This window comes from Corvus hawaiiensis, chromosome 13 (assembly GCF_020740725.1).
Source record: "Corvus hawaiiensis isolate bCorHaw1 chromosome 13, bCorHaw1.pri.cur, whole genome shotgun sequence".
In the NCBI taxonomy this organism is placed as follows: domain Eukaryota; kingdom Metazoa; phylum Chordata; class Aves; order Passeriformes; family Corvidae; genus Corvus; species Corvus hawaiiensis.
The window spans coordinates 16,775,111-16,792,398 of record NC_063225.1 but is presented as its reverse complement, the minus strand read 5'-3'; the positions used below and the strand labels follow the sequence as shown (position 1 = coordinate 16,792,398).

The window sequence follows — 17,288 nt, the reverse complement described above, 5'->3', positions numbered from 1 at the left end:
GCGACACCAGTTCAACTGCAGAAAGTTAATAGCTAAAACTTCAACAAAGAACAGAGGCCGAACATCAGTGTCTTTCATTTCAGCATTTATGTACTATAAAATGCATGAAATTCAATTGCAACCACTCAGGCTTCTTATGTCATTATTCCTACTCTATGCCACATTTCTTATGACAAGACAAAATTTAACTGCTTCAATAGCATGTAAAATTTCATGCAATAATTATACAGAAATCTTCACCAACCATGCATTTTTCCATTAACAGTCTATTAACACATTCCACTATGGATGCTTCAGTATAATTTCAACCATTTCTGCCATCAAATGGAATAGATTGTTTTTTCATCTTGTGTGTCTAATGGCATTACATGACAATTATGACAGCCTACAACTTAAACTGTGACACTTTGTTACTTAAGCAAATCCATAGTCCCCACAAACTAAACATTACCATTTAGCCTAAATTGATTTCCTTCACATTAACTTCATCATACCAGCTCTTATACCCCTAACAGTACCTCAGAAAAATGTACAAATAAATTCAAATTAAATTACACTACCACACGAAAAATAACTGTTTACATGGCATGGCAATTAAAAAATATCAAAGCCCTCCTTATTTTCAAAAACTGGATTCTTAATGCTGGACTCCTGGGCTCTGCTCTAAGGATATATTTAGCTGCTGATATACTGCTGTCATCTCAAATTACACTATTTAAGTCTAAAAGGCAATGCATGTGTTCAAGAGAACCGTTAAGAGTAAACATGAAAGTCCCAATGGAAAGTTCCTGTGGACTAGGTTAAGCCTTATAGAGATAAAGAATCAGGCATTACAAGGGAGAATTTAGACATCTTGTTTGTCACACTTTTTAGCCTTCAAAGGTGCCTGTACTTATTCCTCAGTTGAAGATGGAAAGAGATTATTTGCTCTCCCTATTAGTGGAGAAGACCCTTTCCCCATCAGATTGAGACGTAAATAGGGCCACCACACTCTCAATAAGGCCCAGATCACAGCTAAGCCCTGTGGTTTCCAAGCCCTTTACCCTTGAAAGGGCAACCAACCACACAAACCACAAAAGGAAGAGGACCAGAACTGAGTATTTCATTTGTATAGCCAAGCTATGAAATCCTTCACAGCCTTTCACAAGTGCTCAATAGCTTGAGATTGCTTCAGCTGCCTCTGTTCTCTGGATATGGAGAGGAATAACAGTGCCCTTTCCAAAGCAAATATACAGCCTTTAAAAGGACCAGTAATGACCGCGCAACCTGAAGACCAGAGGGTAGAAAACAGCAGGCTGAAGGGGAAGATAAAGAGAAGGGTTTGGCAGCAATTCCTCCTTCCATATAGTGCTTATGAAAAAACAGTCTGTGGCATTCACATTTGATAAGAAGCTTGAGACGCACAGCCGCAGGAAGCTGAACACCTGGGAAACCACCATTTGTGGCTCTCCAAAACAATTGCCTTATGCAAGTCAATCCACTGCAGAACTACAGCTTTTGCTGCCTTATCACCAGAGCCCCTGTCCAGTTCTTTAGTATTAAAGTCACCCATTTGCTGACCCATGCACAGAGCTCAGATTTTCATTTAAAAACTGCAGCTTCACTTGGATGCAATGGGAAGAAATACAGCCCCTCACTTGTACCTAAATGAATGTTAGCAGTATTAAGCAGATCATGTGTTTAACTCCTAACCGAAAAACTGACCTCAATCACATGCATGACACCTTTAATTACTACCAACTCTAAGTAACAATTGGAAAAATTACACTGGATATAGGAAATAATTTACAATATTTGAAAATGGAAAAGAGAAAAAAATTACTTCAAGTAACAAAAAATGACAGTTGTCATATTAAGGAAGCTTGACCTTTCTGATGTTGTTCCCTTAGGAGACTTCTGCAGCAAGCAGGCAAAAAACCAAGTCAGGAAATTCAGGCTGCAGAAAAGAGAAAGCTGACAGCATGCAGGTGATGAACAAATTAAGTGTACTAAACACGGATGCAAAAGTGGACACTGAAGGCAACAGCCAGGACCACATCAGTTGCAGTGGTTTGTAGAAAAAGAGGTTGCAGAGGCAGCTGCAACATTAAAAGAATTAAAGTATCAAATGAAGACTTGGGACACCCCAGCAACTCTCCTTCCAGTTAACTCAAGTTTATCTCAAAATTCTTGTTCAAAGATGATCCAAGTATGGACTTCAGCAGTTAAAGAATTTTACAGCAGAGCAACAACTGCAATGAAGATGCAGGGTTTGTTTTGGTTTTTTTCCTCTGCATAAGTGGAAAGATGGCTGAACTCCTGTTAAACTAAACAGAAGCTGACAATAATGAGATCAAGATTCAGATATAACTTGACAGTGACAAATCTGTACTGACAAGTTTGCAGACACCTTTCTTTTAACCACATTCCCTGGAGGAAGAGAGAGTCTGAGTAAAATCCCCAGATGGTTTGAAAGAGTCAAAGGGAACAGTTAAAAACCAAGGGGCCGCCTCTCATCAAATGTAAACAGAGTGAATGTAAATCCTACTGAGTTTTCTATCTGGTGAAGACTGAATTAGATCCCTCAGTGCTTCTAATATGGAAGAAAAGCTGCAGATACTTATTTCTTCCTACTTTTCCTCATTCAGCTCAACCACTGACAGTCAAGCACCAGTGCTGCACCTTCAGTCCAACAGATTTTTACAGTTTCAATTTCACACACTGTACATCACCACTAACATTATAACATTAGTTATCCTGAAAGTAGTCCAAGTGTAACATCAAAGCTCAAGTCATAGAAACACTGGGAGAAGTGCTACAGTCAGTGAAATTTGATTACAGAATTTTTACACAATCAATGTAAAATTCACTTGTCAGAAATCATATATATTGGGTTTCCATGGCACTAATACATCTTTGATTTTTTTTTATTTACTTCCCTGACCAACTTCTAAATGAGCATGTGTTACCCTGCTGACACCACTCACATGAACTTCAAATCATTTGACCCAGTTGAAGACAACAGCAGCATAATTTGAAGCACTTTACTTCACAGAAAAAACACTTAAATGCCTAAGAGAGTACCGTAGCCTGTACTGCCATTTCCCATGGAATCCATATATAATTTGAGTTAACTCGCTCTGATCTCCTGCTGAAGTTCTAAGATGCCTTTATCCTATCCCATGGATGGAGACATGTGCTAACAGCCACGCAATAGAAACCCTGAAGACAGGGCATATGGCACACAGAACAAGGAAAGGTGTGGCCATGAGGAAGTTATAGCAAGCTCTTCACTGTGTTCTGTATTGAAGGATATTTCCCAGAGAAATTCAGTTTAGAGTAGTGACCATTTGCTTCTCTTCAACCTGTAATTCAACAGGTTTTGGGGCCTATTGCTCCACAGATTTTTTGGTCCCACACTCCAAGTGAGTCATAACATCATCACTGTATCACCCATTCACCTTTCCCTAGTAAACCAACACTTCTTTTAGTGTTGTCACCTAGAAGAGATCTCCTCAGTTCCCAAGCAGAAGTAGGACAGAAGGAACTTTGCTTCAGATATTCTGGCAAGAGTATCACAGAAGAAAGACAAACAGGATGCCAGTGTACATCCCAGGGATGAATGCACCTTCTGTAACTGGCCCCTCTTGGGTCCAGATACGCAATTAAAATTCAGTCTGGTATTTTATAACCCGCCTCAAAATGAGAGATATCTGATCACTTAGTGAAAGTGAAATAATTCAACTAAACTCATCACAGAACACCTGCACACAATTGCTTAACAGGAGACTTTCTTTGTTTTGCATAATTCCTTATTAAACTGCATACTGGATTTTTGAGGTGGTAGCATTTTTAAATCCCAACTGCAAAATCAAATTAAGATTCCAAATAAACAAAACCAACCTATTGCTCAATTTACACTGAGCTTTCCTGCAAGAACCTTGTAAAAGTATATACTAGCTTGTTTACCCAGACAGGGAAAGCATTTTTTGATCACCAACAACATCCATGGCTACAACGCAGAGTCTGTTCTAGGTTTAGCGTTTTCTAAAAGTTTCCCAAAACCTTTTAAGGATCTGATCACAGCAGCTGTTTATAAAGGTCCCACCCATCAAAGAACAGTTGCAGAAATATGGAAAAAATCCTAAGCTACAGAGCAAGTTTCCACAGCTTTTGCCCTCTTGAGCTGCTGCCTCACACACAAAGCAACACATCACTGACCTTGCAGAAGGCTGAGAACCCAGTTCTGGGACAGCAATCAAAGCTGCAGGTGATAAAGGCGGCAAAACAGCTCCTGCTCCAGAGCTCTTTTACACACGGCAAAGTTTGTTCTGTAAGCTAAAAGGGAATATGCATAAGGCACTCCCATTTCTTGAAAAATCTTTGAAGTCCTGAGTACTAAAACTCCACTACTATGTTCTTTATCTTACATTATTTCAGGTAGAAGCTTTTTTTCTATGTTGAGCACTTAAACTCAAGAAAGAACAACTTTAATGCTATTCCTATCTCTTATCTAAATAAGATCTTTCTTTAAAGGATCCTTGGTGAAAAGGACTCTGCAAATCATAAATGTGTGTAATTCCTTTCAACTATTTCAAATATCAGTCAATGTCCACCTGAATACTGCAAGCTGTTCAAAGTTTCCTTCTATTAGCTGCATTTCTAATTCCTATACACCTCAAATTCCAGGAAAAGAACTATATTGTAATGATAGTATAAGCACTAACAATATAAAACCGGATTTTTCACTCTATACTATATATCATGATTTGGTACTATAGTCCCAGCATACTTGCTGGCTCCTCAGACTTTTGGATTCTATTATTTTATTGCCCCTAAAATGTTTGAGCTTTCCTTCTGTCTCCCCTTAGTTGTTAAATGCACCTTGTCCATTTATTTAACTTGGTCAAAGCAGATATTTTTAAGCTCAATATTTCTTTATACATTTTCAAAAGATAACTAACTTCTCATACATTGATATATGAAGATAGCAGCTTCTGACACATCCTGAAATTAACTGGCCAGAACTGCTTATCTATTTATTTGAAGTATGGAAAGCACATACAAGGAAAAAATATTTGGTAGAATGGAATATTTAAACTGCAATTCTCTTAGTCTGTTTCCTGAAAGGTAGGAAAGAGTGTTTCTCTATAAGCCAGATCTCAGAAAACATCAGAAAATTCTTCAGATATAACAGAGTTGACTGATAAGATATGCCCGGATTACCAAGTATCACTTAAGTTCAACATAATTTTCAAAGTCATATAAACTGGACTGTTTTCCTTTAAGAACAATGCACAAAAAATCTAAGGGAGAAAAAGCAGAGAGATAGACAACTCTGAAGTAACAGAGTAATAGGAATAGGAATAAGAATTCTGCTAAAATGTGGACAGGTGCAAAAGGCCCTCCTACTTTCTAGAAGGTTCAGAGAATGTGAACCAGTGTGCACAGAGTTTAGTTAAAATGCACACCACTTTATACATGATGTAACTGTAACTTTTTTAAAACTAAAACAAGAATAATGCCTTAGCTTTAACTTCAGGACAAATATTTCAAGGCCTCTTCCAAGGGGTCTTTCCCTACTGCCAGAAAAGGCAAAGGAACACCCCTTTAGCTTTACAGTCAGTACCAACTTCTTACAAGCTTTACATTTCCTCAAATATGAATTGACACAACTTTGTAAAACTCATAGTATTGAAGTCTTCTTTATTATGCTGTTTAAACTGGCTCTGCATCTTAGACTACGTTATTTTGTGAGCAGTTCTTTCTTACAAAAAGAACCTTTAGAATCATCTTTGAACTATGAGCCCCATCAGCACAAAAATATTAAACCAAAAGTTGCACATTTTGCAGTCATACCATCCAGTCACCAACCCTATTTGCAACAAACTGTGCTTGGCAGCAGGACACAAATACATAACCTCAGGCTGTAGTAGGTTTTTGAAGAAGCTAACAACAACATACTGGCAAACTTCCTGGAACTCAATCTGAACAGAAGTCAAGGACACTTGGGCAACACTGCGGGGTTGGTGACACAGCACCAGCCCTACCTATAACAAAGAATGTTTTAGTTGCAATTTCAGTGTTGCCTAAGATCAGCCCTGGCAAGCCAAAAAGCCAAGTAAGTTGGGAAGCTCTGCCTGAACAGTAACTTTATTGTTGGACTAACAGTGTACTGGAGATTGGCTACTTTTGCGTATGTCAGGCTGAACATTTCCCCCTCTGTAGGAGAGGCCATTTTATTACTCTTTCATCCTCCTTAAAAGCTAGCATATAATTAAGCCTATTTAAATAAATTAACCTAGGAGCTTTTAAGAGTTACTCTACATATATACACAGTGAGATAAGGAAAGAAAACAAACAAAGCAAGTACAAGAGTTTTTTTTCTTCAGTGTTTTCAAATCTGGAATGGAAGAGGCAAACCTTCTTTGCAATAGCTGTGTGAGCATTGATGTATATACGTACAAGCAGCCCAAATATGAGATAAGTATCAGCAGGGCAGTAAGCAGCTGATGCAATCTTCAGGAGTGGAAATTCCAGATAAGTCTGAGTGTTTGCACTTCAAAATCAAGCCAGTATCAAACTCAAGTTAGTATTCAGACAATTAAATACAACTGATACTGAGAATCAACTGTATTGACAGAAGAAAGTCATGCAAGTGAAGACAGGAATGGCAGTGGGAGAAGAAAATGAATTTTATTTACACTCGAATGTTCTTGTGCTCAAAAATGGCCTCAAACAGAACACTGGGGAAGCTAAGTTACCATGCCACTCTTCATTAAAAAAAGAAAAAAAACCCAAAATAAATTAAAAAGTCAAAATGCTTGTCACATGATGAAGAAACCTTCATTTTCAGAGCAAGATAACTGATGAAGACATCAATAGATTCCCTCAAAGGGAGATGTGCAGTTTCCCATCACATTTGAATCACATTTTGACTGAAGTGTTTCCATGTTTCTGCCTCCTCTCATAGTAAATTGAGGCAATGATAAAATAATCTAGTATTTCCCATTTTTGAACTATGACAGTATGAAATGCTGGCAACAAAACCAGTTTTATTTCAGGTGTTTCTCTAGAACCCAGTTATTGCAGCATGACAGATGTTTGGAATACTATGCAGTGTATATTACAGCACTCTCAGTAAGGAGAACCTAATGAATTGCTCCAAAAAAACCCCAAACTTTTTTCTTTTTCGTTGTTTTTGCTGTAACACTTATTTCAGTAACCATTCTCTTCATTTTCCATTCCTCTGCAGATTATACCATTTCCTCCAGAGTAGTTGTTCAAGTATGATATTCCTAGTCTTATCCACAACTTTGCAACAGCAAAACAAAGCACAAAGCAGCAAAGGCACCCAAAGGCTGCTGATTAGGGACCCAGTCTCAGTGGTCTGAAATAAGAGGTGGAGTGATACATTCAGCTGTTCCTCATAGAAAACACACTGGGGATTACAAGTTTGCATGTGCCTAAACCAGAAAGGCCTTTTAGCACACCTGCTAAAGCTCCAGCTATAGAGGTGTCCAAGAGGAGAACCAGAAAAGAAAAAGGCAACAGAACTCACTAAGCATGAGATCAGCGAGGAAATCAAGTCAGCTGCTACAGCTACTGTGCTTCAGTTCCTGAAGCCAGCTCAGACATCTGGGCAGAAATAAGAGTCTCTCAACAGAAATGCCACCTAACAAGACACTCCCTGTGCATTTAGAAGGAATGCTGCTCGGATGACAAGACTTGTTTCCAAACTAAGCAACTGTAAAAAAATATACTACAACATAAATCTTTCTATGTATTTACCATGTACCAGTATACAAATATCATGTGAATAATTCACATGCCAAGAACACTGAGATGAGGTGAAACAACACATACACATGCTGTCCTGTCAAAGGCTCCTCGTAGCAAACTGCAGACTGTCAAATTAAATCTGATCATATTTAGTTATTCTGAATGCTTTATAGTGCTCCTCCTCCTGCTGATACAATTTTGTAGGTTATGCAGTCACATATTTTCCCTAAGATGTTAAGACTCTAAAGAAGATAGATACATTAAGAGAATTTTCTGCTCTTTTTTACATTTAATATTTTAAGGGATGCAGACGTAAAATACAGTTCTAAGACAGCAGTGCCTAAACTCTGATTACTGATCAGCTGCATATACTAACCACTAAAGGCTAAATATAAAATAAATGCTGGCACTGGCCACTTGTTTTGCCAGGTTTCTTAAAGCACACACAATATTACTCTGACTGGTGCTACCTGGCTTTGAGGTATGTAAAGCATGAAATGCCAGTAAAATATTCCCCCATACCCTTGTACTTACTGGTTCCTTCCTGCCAATCTGGGAACGCTGAATAAGGAACAGGTCTACAGGACAGTCTAGCAGCAAGCAAGACTTCAATGTTAACTCACATCAGAGTACTGTTGTGGGGAAACATGTAACGAGAAAAACACTTTGAATACTTTACCTAAGCTAAGAGGTTCATGAAAGAAACAGCATGTTATGACACTGCTTTTCAAAATAACAGACACACCAAGCTCAGTAACAGAAAAACCTAAACAACTTGACTTGTGGCAGCAAAGCAACCACATTTCAGTCCCTCAGAGCAAAGTTAATAACAAACCAGGGCAGCTCAAATTGCAGAACTAAGCTGGAATGACCTGACAGCAGCAACTGCTGTCCAAACAGACATGAGCTATGGCAAACCTGCAGCATTTGATCAATGCTTCCAAGAAAGCTCATATTAGAGATGTGTGGAGAAGAACATAACACTTGATAGATAATTTTAAGATTTGCAGTGTCACTATTTCTAACACCCAACACTTGTTTGTAGACAAGGTATCTCAATTTTCAAGATATCTGTGATAAAACACTACAGCCAATTAGTGTCACTTCAAGCAGTGACTCTTCTAATTGTTTGTGAATCCACTTTCTCTTTAAACACCAAAGTCATTCATCCTCACTGACATTATGAACCTGAAGGCCACAGTCTCATGCTGTCAAAAACTACAGTAGTTTTGCCAAATCATAGCCAAGTTTTACGTATGTCTAAAAATCCCATATTTTATTCTCATGCAACTCATCAATTCAGCATTGACATATTTGGGCTAAACTTCACACAGCAAACTAAGCAAAGAAATTACACTAGAGCCAGTAAAGGAGTAAACATTGCAATCAAAAAAAAAAAAAGATTTTTGGTCTACATGAGTGTTAGAACATTGGTGCTAAAATGTTAATTTGAGAAGAAATGCACCTGCTACAGCTACAGTGCTTCTTCATGGACTTCATCTCCCTTTCAAATCACTAAAATTGACATTACGAAAGTATAACAAATCTTTCTTATTTAATACTAGCCCTTGAAACTTTCAACATGCTCACAAAGTTAAAAGAATTACAATGTTTAAACAGAACTTAGCAGCTGCTGATGGTGTTATCCAGTGACACAAACACAAAAGCAACCCTACATACGCATGCAGATACAGAAAATACACAGAATAGCCTCTACTCCTGACTGGTTTCATTACTCCCAACCTCAGTAATGAACATGCCACTACAGTATGTTGTTAGAGGTTCCAAGCATTAATTTACAAGTGCTTAACTTTTCACAAAAAATAATTATCTAGGAAATGAAGTCATTTGTTGGTCTTGAAAATACAGCAGCCGTCATTGCCATTCACTTTAGCACTGTTGCTCTTCTAGGCAGTAGAGCTGCATGTTTCAAAAGACATCAGATATTCCCTGCATGAGCACCTGCCCTCCTGCCTTCCAAATGCAGAGGGGAATAAAAATTCACGGTTCTACACCTACTGAGGGTAACGCACAAAACTTAAAGTAATGTAAAATATTAGCTTTTTTCCCTTTGATTTGAAGAAAATTAAGTGTATCAATAGCTTTCCTTCAGTTTTAAGGCTCAGTAGAAAGAAGTATTTCATAAACACATACAAGTTACTTTAAGTCATTTAATCTCAAGAGTTTACAGATATGGGCAATGCTAATTTTATTTAAGAAAACTGAACTGAACCATGCCAGAAATAATTGGGGATTCAAAACACACCTACACTGTAACCTATTCTTAGGTAACTGTCTTACCTAAAGTCCTTACTGGAATGCTCCTGTGCCTGCTGTCACCAGCAACCTCACTTCATTTAAGTACTGCTGTCAGAGATATTCGTGAAATAGTACCTCAAACATCAAATGCCAGGTTGCATTCTGAGGTCTCAGCACTGCAACAGTAAGACTTCAGCAATCCACTGGATGGGAGCTTTGGAGAACACAACACGGCCAGCACTGCTGTAGCATTGGGTGAATTCATTGCATTCTTGAGGAATTTTCACAAGATTAGCTGTTCCCAAAATGGGAAACTACGATCTCTGTATTGTTAAGATACAGAATGCAGTATTATGCTACAAAATTCCACAAAGAATACTCAGAGATGCCTTCTCCTGTGTATGCAGTGCCCATTGCAGACCAGGGAACAGTAAGGACTTGTAGTCAATCTTCAGTCCAATATCAGCAGCAGGCTGTATAAACAGTGCAGAATTATGATTCTTTTCTATGACATCTGGGTTGAATTAAAAGATGCTTTAGTTTGTGCATGTCGAAGTCCTTGCAGTGTTGAGTAAAAACGACTGCTCAGACCCCGCTTTCAAACGGTTATGTAGTCAGAGCAAGAATACATTGCCAAGGTACTGAATATCAATAAGCTGGTCACTCAAAAATCATTAGAGCCATCTCAGATGGAGAACACAAAACTGATTTCATTTCCATGTAGTTCAGCTAGTTAATCACATTTCATACATCTTCCCAGACTGATATTTATACAGATATTCTGGTCTTTTGCTGCTTGCTTCAAAAACAAAAATATAAGAAATAGCTGATAGTGGTTACTTCTAAATTGGATGCTCTAAATTACCCCAAAATTATTCTTCTCTCAAGAGATAGTTAATGTTCTGTCAAGAGAATGATACTTTACTAATGGGCACACATTCCACAAACATCTTTAGTTTCATTCAGGATGAAATATACAATTTATGTATGGTCCATGTAAACGATGGCCTTGGCTGCAATGGAATAGCTCTGCAAAGGGAAGCAGAGGAAGTTGAGCAGTTTCCTTCAAGTACTGAAGACCACTGCTGAGCACCAAAAAAACCCACAACTGTAGCTGTTTCTTAATCTCAACAAATGAAAAGTACAATCACCACTCGTAACCTACTTGTGTCAATCCCAGGGAAACTGAACCAGACAAATCTGGTTTTAGTTTGTCTGACATAAGCAAAAGGATGGAAAAGGATTGACAGGAGCCTATGACAGATGATGTTTCACAAGGTAATTCTACCTTCTCCCACAGTTTTGTTGTCTTGTTTTGGGAAATGACATAAAACTACTACTTATGTCAAATCAGTTTCACTAGCACTTGAAGTCAAAGGCCAAGCCTGCCTTGATTCTCCCTTCAAAACTAGGTTATAGGGATGTACAAAATAATGGTATATCACTAATTCTGCCCTGCCATCCACCTAACAGATACAGAGCTTTTTACTCTGCATTACAGGAGTTGCTTTTTCATACAACCCACCAGAAACCTTTGAATTAGGAATCCTACTGTCCAGTGGCACTATTTGCAAGATCAAGTACCAATCATATGATCACATTTTAAATGATCAAATGCTTCCTCCCAACACATTCACACTTACTGAATTGCAAAGTTGAAGATATAAACAGTATGGCTTGAAGGTGAGGCGTAAACTGGACGCCAGTACCAACATACATTTGGCCAAAGATGTATTTTAATAAGATAACTGATCAGCTAGCGAGACACACAATATATGTAATTAAATGGTTGAGAACAGTTAGCACTTCTAATATTAAATTAGGGTGTATTTTTATTAATGCTTTATATAACAGATTTTTAAAAATATGTTTAAATGTGGTCTTAAAGAAAGAACACACATCAAAACATGACTAAGTTGTTTTGCCATTTATTTCAAGTGCTTCACTTCCCTAACAGTACAAGAACCACAGCCCTCTAAGAGAAAGCCATATGAACAAGGAAAAAGAGTTGCCCTTTCAAGCTGTCATATACACAAGATTTCTTTTCTTCAAATTTCAGGCACAGTAGTGCTTCACCATTAACAGCTTCTCATGATTCAACAGAGCCCAAAGGAATGCATAAGGCACAAAAAACAGCACATGGGCAGTGTTTCAATACGTTGTGGCACCTCTAACTCCACTAACTAAAAAAAAAAAAAAAGGACTTGTACCATAGCAACTTTACCTGCTCATGACCTTAAGTATATAGTTTTTGGATTGCAAGTACATTTGTTGCAGCATGCTGAGGGCTGGAAGTCACAGTGCACTCATTGTAAGACATGGCTTTAACCAAAATAGAAAGCCATGAATGGGGCTTGGCAGCAGGGGAATCCCCTTCCTTTTTACTGCTATTTATAACTGAAGGCAAGTAAGGTCATTTCCAATTTAACAGCCAGTTCTTACAGCAACTTTTTCTGCAGGGAAGGGAAAAAAATGAAAGGTACAAGTATTCCAAACACAATATTCTTAGGCTTCATCTGCCAGGAAGACACACTGACCATTTCTACAACACAAATTAATAAAAGTCAACATTGGTGTTCTGTGTATAACTTCTATTTTAATGCCACATGCAGGGAACTTGGAAGTACCTGGCACTGAAATAAGGAATAAACAAGGAAAACTAACACTAGCTTTTCCACAGCTTTTCAGCTGAAAGAAAGAATAGATTTTGTATTGGTTGAGCTCCTTTAACAATTTGGTTTGGCTGCAAGTCTGCTCCATCAAGCAGACCTCACTCCTCAGAAACAACTTCTGTCAAAAGGAATTTCTGCCTTCTAGCTCAACTCAAAAGAAGCGCGCAGATTGATATACATCATTACTTGCTTTCACACAACAAAAGTATCAAAGCCACAGTTGATTAAAACTTCTGTCCCACTGTTAGGCAGAATCTCTCCTGACACTCTCTAATTCGTTTAAATTTAAAATAATGAACATAAGAATGCTTTCAATTTTGAAGGTTGAGGAGAAGAACACTGGAAGTCAACTAAGTCTTCTGTTAATACACTGCCCAAATATTTTTCTGCCCCATCTCCATCAAACTACAGTCTGCCCCAACTCCATCGTACTACAGTCCACTTAGGCTACTAATTTCAGGAAAAACTGAAGCATGGTCAGCAGTGTAGTTAATCCCATCAGGAAGCTCATTTGTAGATGTTTCTGCACACAAGAGACTGTAAAACAGGTTTTTTGCACTGTTGGATGGGTCACAAATTCATCACAACCACAACAATCAGTGAAGAGCTCTACATTCTCTTTGATCACCTGAAGCAGGGAACAGTCTTTGGAACCATCTTTGCCAGAGTGCTTAATACAGAAAACTGATGAGAATTCTGTTCTTGAAATTTGGTACCAAAAGTTTCACTCCTGATGAGAAGCTGTCAAACTGTTACTAACAGCAAATCAATATAACTTCCCCTTGAAATGAAACAAAAGGGTTTCCATAGCAAAATACACATTAAATTATATTAACTGGTGACGAGATTCTCTTTAAAACATAGCTCAAAAGTAGAACCCACATTATGGGACCAGGAAGTGTGACAGTAGTTGAATTAACATCCTCTTTGTGGAGTTAACATGCCCCCAAGTCTTTCAAAAACTGTATTTGAGAAAAAGAAGACAAGTCCCCCAACATCAGCACCTCCAGCTTGCCAGTATTTCCCATGTGCACGACCACACATCACATGTCACACCCAGAGCAAGGGCAGATTCCTCACTGTTTGCGAACAACTGCTGCATGTCTGAATCCCACCCCTTAATGCGCTGTGACAGCAGTATTTACGCAAGATTCAATAAATATCAATCCATGAATAAGATCCCTATTCTCCCACACAACAGACAATCTGAGAGGAAAACAGTATTAATGACAATTGGTCAATATGGATGATGTGCTTTGTGATGATGGAATAACTTGGTAATGAGCATTCCTCGCAAGATTTGGACTCAGATATTTGTTGTTGAACATATCCCACACTTAAAAACAAGGGCTCTCTTTAGTGTTAGCAGCAGGCGACTGCAAAAGATGTTCCCTATTAAGAGCAGCTGAGGAGGAACCAAAGGAAAGCAAGTGTCTGTCCTGTAATCTGACAACCTTCAAACAAAGAACTGCTTCTTACAGAGGACAAGTGGTAGCTCGACACAGGAAATTATTTTTATGGTATTCATCCCAAGTGTTGAAACACAAACCTTGCTAGAGAGACACATTTTTTCCGAAGTCTTAATTTTAATAAAATAGGATTATCTCTTTACAAAATAGAAAGATGGGATACTAATTCTAGCAATGTGTAGAACAATGAGGGTTTGCTATGCAGGCAGGTACTCACCTTCCAATGAATGACCCCTATATTGTCACGGGCTGTACACCAATATGCAGCTGGCAAGTATTTCAGTAATGCTTACCACAGCAGCAGTTTGGGGAAAAAACACCCAAAAAGCTGTGGGGCTGAGGAGGGTGGGGGGGAGGGGAGGTGTGAGGCAGCACAAATTTAAGAACCAAATCCAATAACCAAGATTGAAGAAGCTTAGTTTTGAGTTTTAGGATAAAGAGTAACAGAATGTAACTGAGAATGGATCCATTTTTACTTTAAGAATACATAATACTTACAGCACATCAAAACGGGCTGCCCACATTCCAGGTGCAAGTGGCTGAGCAAGATCTTTCCACTTTCTCTATCTGGCCATTACAAACAAACAAGTAACTTAAAATCATACACTTAACAGTTCATCTTAGTTTTAATTTTAACCAAATTTACAACTTATAAAATCCTAAACAAGGTATAAGTAGAGAGCAAGCCACAATCTAGAAACTTAGTCACAAGTTCTTCAAGCCGAAGTGCTGTCAATACTTAGGAAGCTGGAATAAACTTAAGTTACATGTCACTGCAGGATGGGGTCAGTTACAACACTGAATACAAAAAGAGAAATATATCCCTGGGGAACTGGAACATTTTTAACTTTTCTTGAATTGCTGCCAGTCTTTGGCTTTTATTTTTAATAATGCAACAATTTGAATAGATTAGGCTTTCTTCCCTGAAAAAATACATACTTTTGCAAATTAAGACTTTTCACAATATTAATACTGGTGTGCACAATCCAATCCCTGAGTTTCTCAAGTATCAGAACACAGCAATTCAGATTTGTTATTTCCATCATGCTCAGGGAGTATATGAAACATTACTGGAGAATGGCATGAGAAAGAAAGGGTAGAGGGCTGCAAATTTAATAAAGCTTTGAACTCAAGCTGTAGGTCAGAATATGCCTTCAAAGTCAGTATTTCAAATTAGATTTTCAAATCCAAACCTGACATTTCAGGAACTCAGTTTGCTGTGACACACGAAGTTACTTTGCCCTTGCCCATCGAGGTTTCTGCCTTTACCTTTGACAGAATAATTACATGCCTGTAATGCTTCTGAGAAGGGTAAAATCCCAATAGTTCAGCCAAGCCAGCATATGCAATGCAAGGAAAAAACTGTTCCCTCAGGCTCTCTCTGTAAATTGCACTGTTTGTGGCTGAAGTGGAGGCCTACTGCTGTAACACGCATACCCACAGCCCATATGGCTACCCAGCTCCGACAGCCAAAAGCCACAGAGGGGCTCCATGCCGTGGGAAAGTATCAGATGACAGGAAAACTTTGCCTTCAACTATCAAAACCATTTTTCTCCAAAAGAAAATGCAGAAGCAAAAAATAGATGCCAGTAATTTATTGATACTGGGTACGTAACACCATCATTCTGTGTAAGAGAATGCTACAAAAATAGTTCAGATTTCAATTCAATGTCTAGACACTTTGTCAGCTGAAGCACAAAGACTGGTCCTTGTCTCCAACTCACACTAACTATGCTAAAGCACTCAAAATCAACACCATGTACTCCTGGGTCTCTTTATTTATCCTTGCAAAGTCAAACAAACCATCTTGAAGTTTTATTATTTCCACTCTTCAAAATAAATGTATATTTATTCTTTCTGACCATCAGCACTAGATAAGTGAATTTATTTTGATGTGACAGTTGAATTATAATAAGTAATCAGCTGCCAAAGCCACAGGCTGTATTGGTACTCATTTAGACAGATGTGACACATCATATATGTGCTCCTTTTACTGACACATTCCCTCAGAGCTGTTCCTTCTCATCCTCAGATTTCATTAGTGCTTTAATGACTTTGACTCATGCCTGTGTATAACTAACTGGAAATTTGTGTTCAATAGATTAGAAGATATCAAGTATATGCAACAGAAAGAACAATTTCACCATCTCATTAATAACTTACACTGTCTTCAAGTTTAGAGTAACTGTCATACAGCAAGGTTATTCTTTTGACACTTTATGAAGGCAACCCAGAGTACTATTTATAAGATTCTTTTGAAGTAATTTGTAAAGTGTAATTCATCTCTGTAAACCTCCTCAAAGGTTTCCTACTGTTTTTTTATTTTAATACTACCACAGCATCATTCTCTTGTAATCCCAAACCTGGGGTTTATGTTCTATATTGTATATAGTTTTCTATACTGCCTGAAGAAACACTTTTTGCCATTTTAAGCCTAAACTCACAGGGCCTAGGAGTAACCTAGTCCTTAGTTTCCAGGATCCCATGGTCACCATGGAGACCTAAACTATTACTAGCTCAATTTTGCATTTCCAGCTTGGATGTCTGTTAACAGCACCTTAGAAAACAAAGTCACATAGGTATCTCAGCAGGACAAGAATCTGGAACAACAGCTCAGAAAATGAAATCACCTGGTTCAATATGAGAAGTTATTCAACATTAACACACACCTCAAAGAGATGTAGAAGTGGGTAAACCTCTTCCTGCCTACAGACTGCTTTATGCAGGACTAAATCTATGCTCCCTATGTATTTGGAATGATTGAACAGCAGACACTAAAGCAGGACAGAGTGTGCATGGGAAAAGGAGAGCACATGTGAGAAAATAAGCTTTTTTTTTCCAGTTCAAGGATTTCAAAGCTGAGTTATTGGGAAGTACCTTTTCTCAGCTACCTGATAAGCACTGTCTTTTGCCTACATTATTTTCTCTCAAACACTCAACACTGCTCCTTTGTTCAGTCGCAGGAAACACCTATTGTAAGACTTGCCACCAAATAAGCCAAGAACAGACATTTAGAAACCACCAGTATAAACAAACCGAAATTAAGTTGCAGCACCCTGCAGACTTAATGCCATAGAATCTCAGAACAGTTAAACATACCAAGTTATTTCCTCCAGCTCAAAGAATC

General features: G+C 38.2%; 1 protein-coding gene across 5 annotated transcripts in view; it reads right to left on the bottom strand.

Annotated features, from left to right (window-relative positions):
* TLN2 (talin 2) overlaps positions 1 to 17,288 on the bottom strand; it is a 187,224-nt gene that overhangs the window by 117,666 nt on the left and 52,270 nt on the right. The window contains exon 1 of one of the 5 annotated variants that reach the window (XM_048318040.1): positions 8,296 to 8,319. The exons of the other annotated variants lie outside the window; for them this stretch is intronic. The gene's annotated coding sequence lies outside the window, so the exon portion shown is untranslated. Of the gene's footprint in view, positions 1 to 8,295; positions 8,320 to 17,288 lie in introns of those variants that run through there. 5 annotated transcript variants of the gene reach the window in all.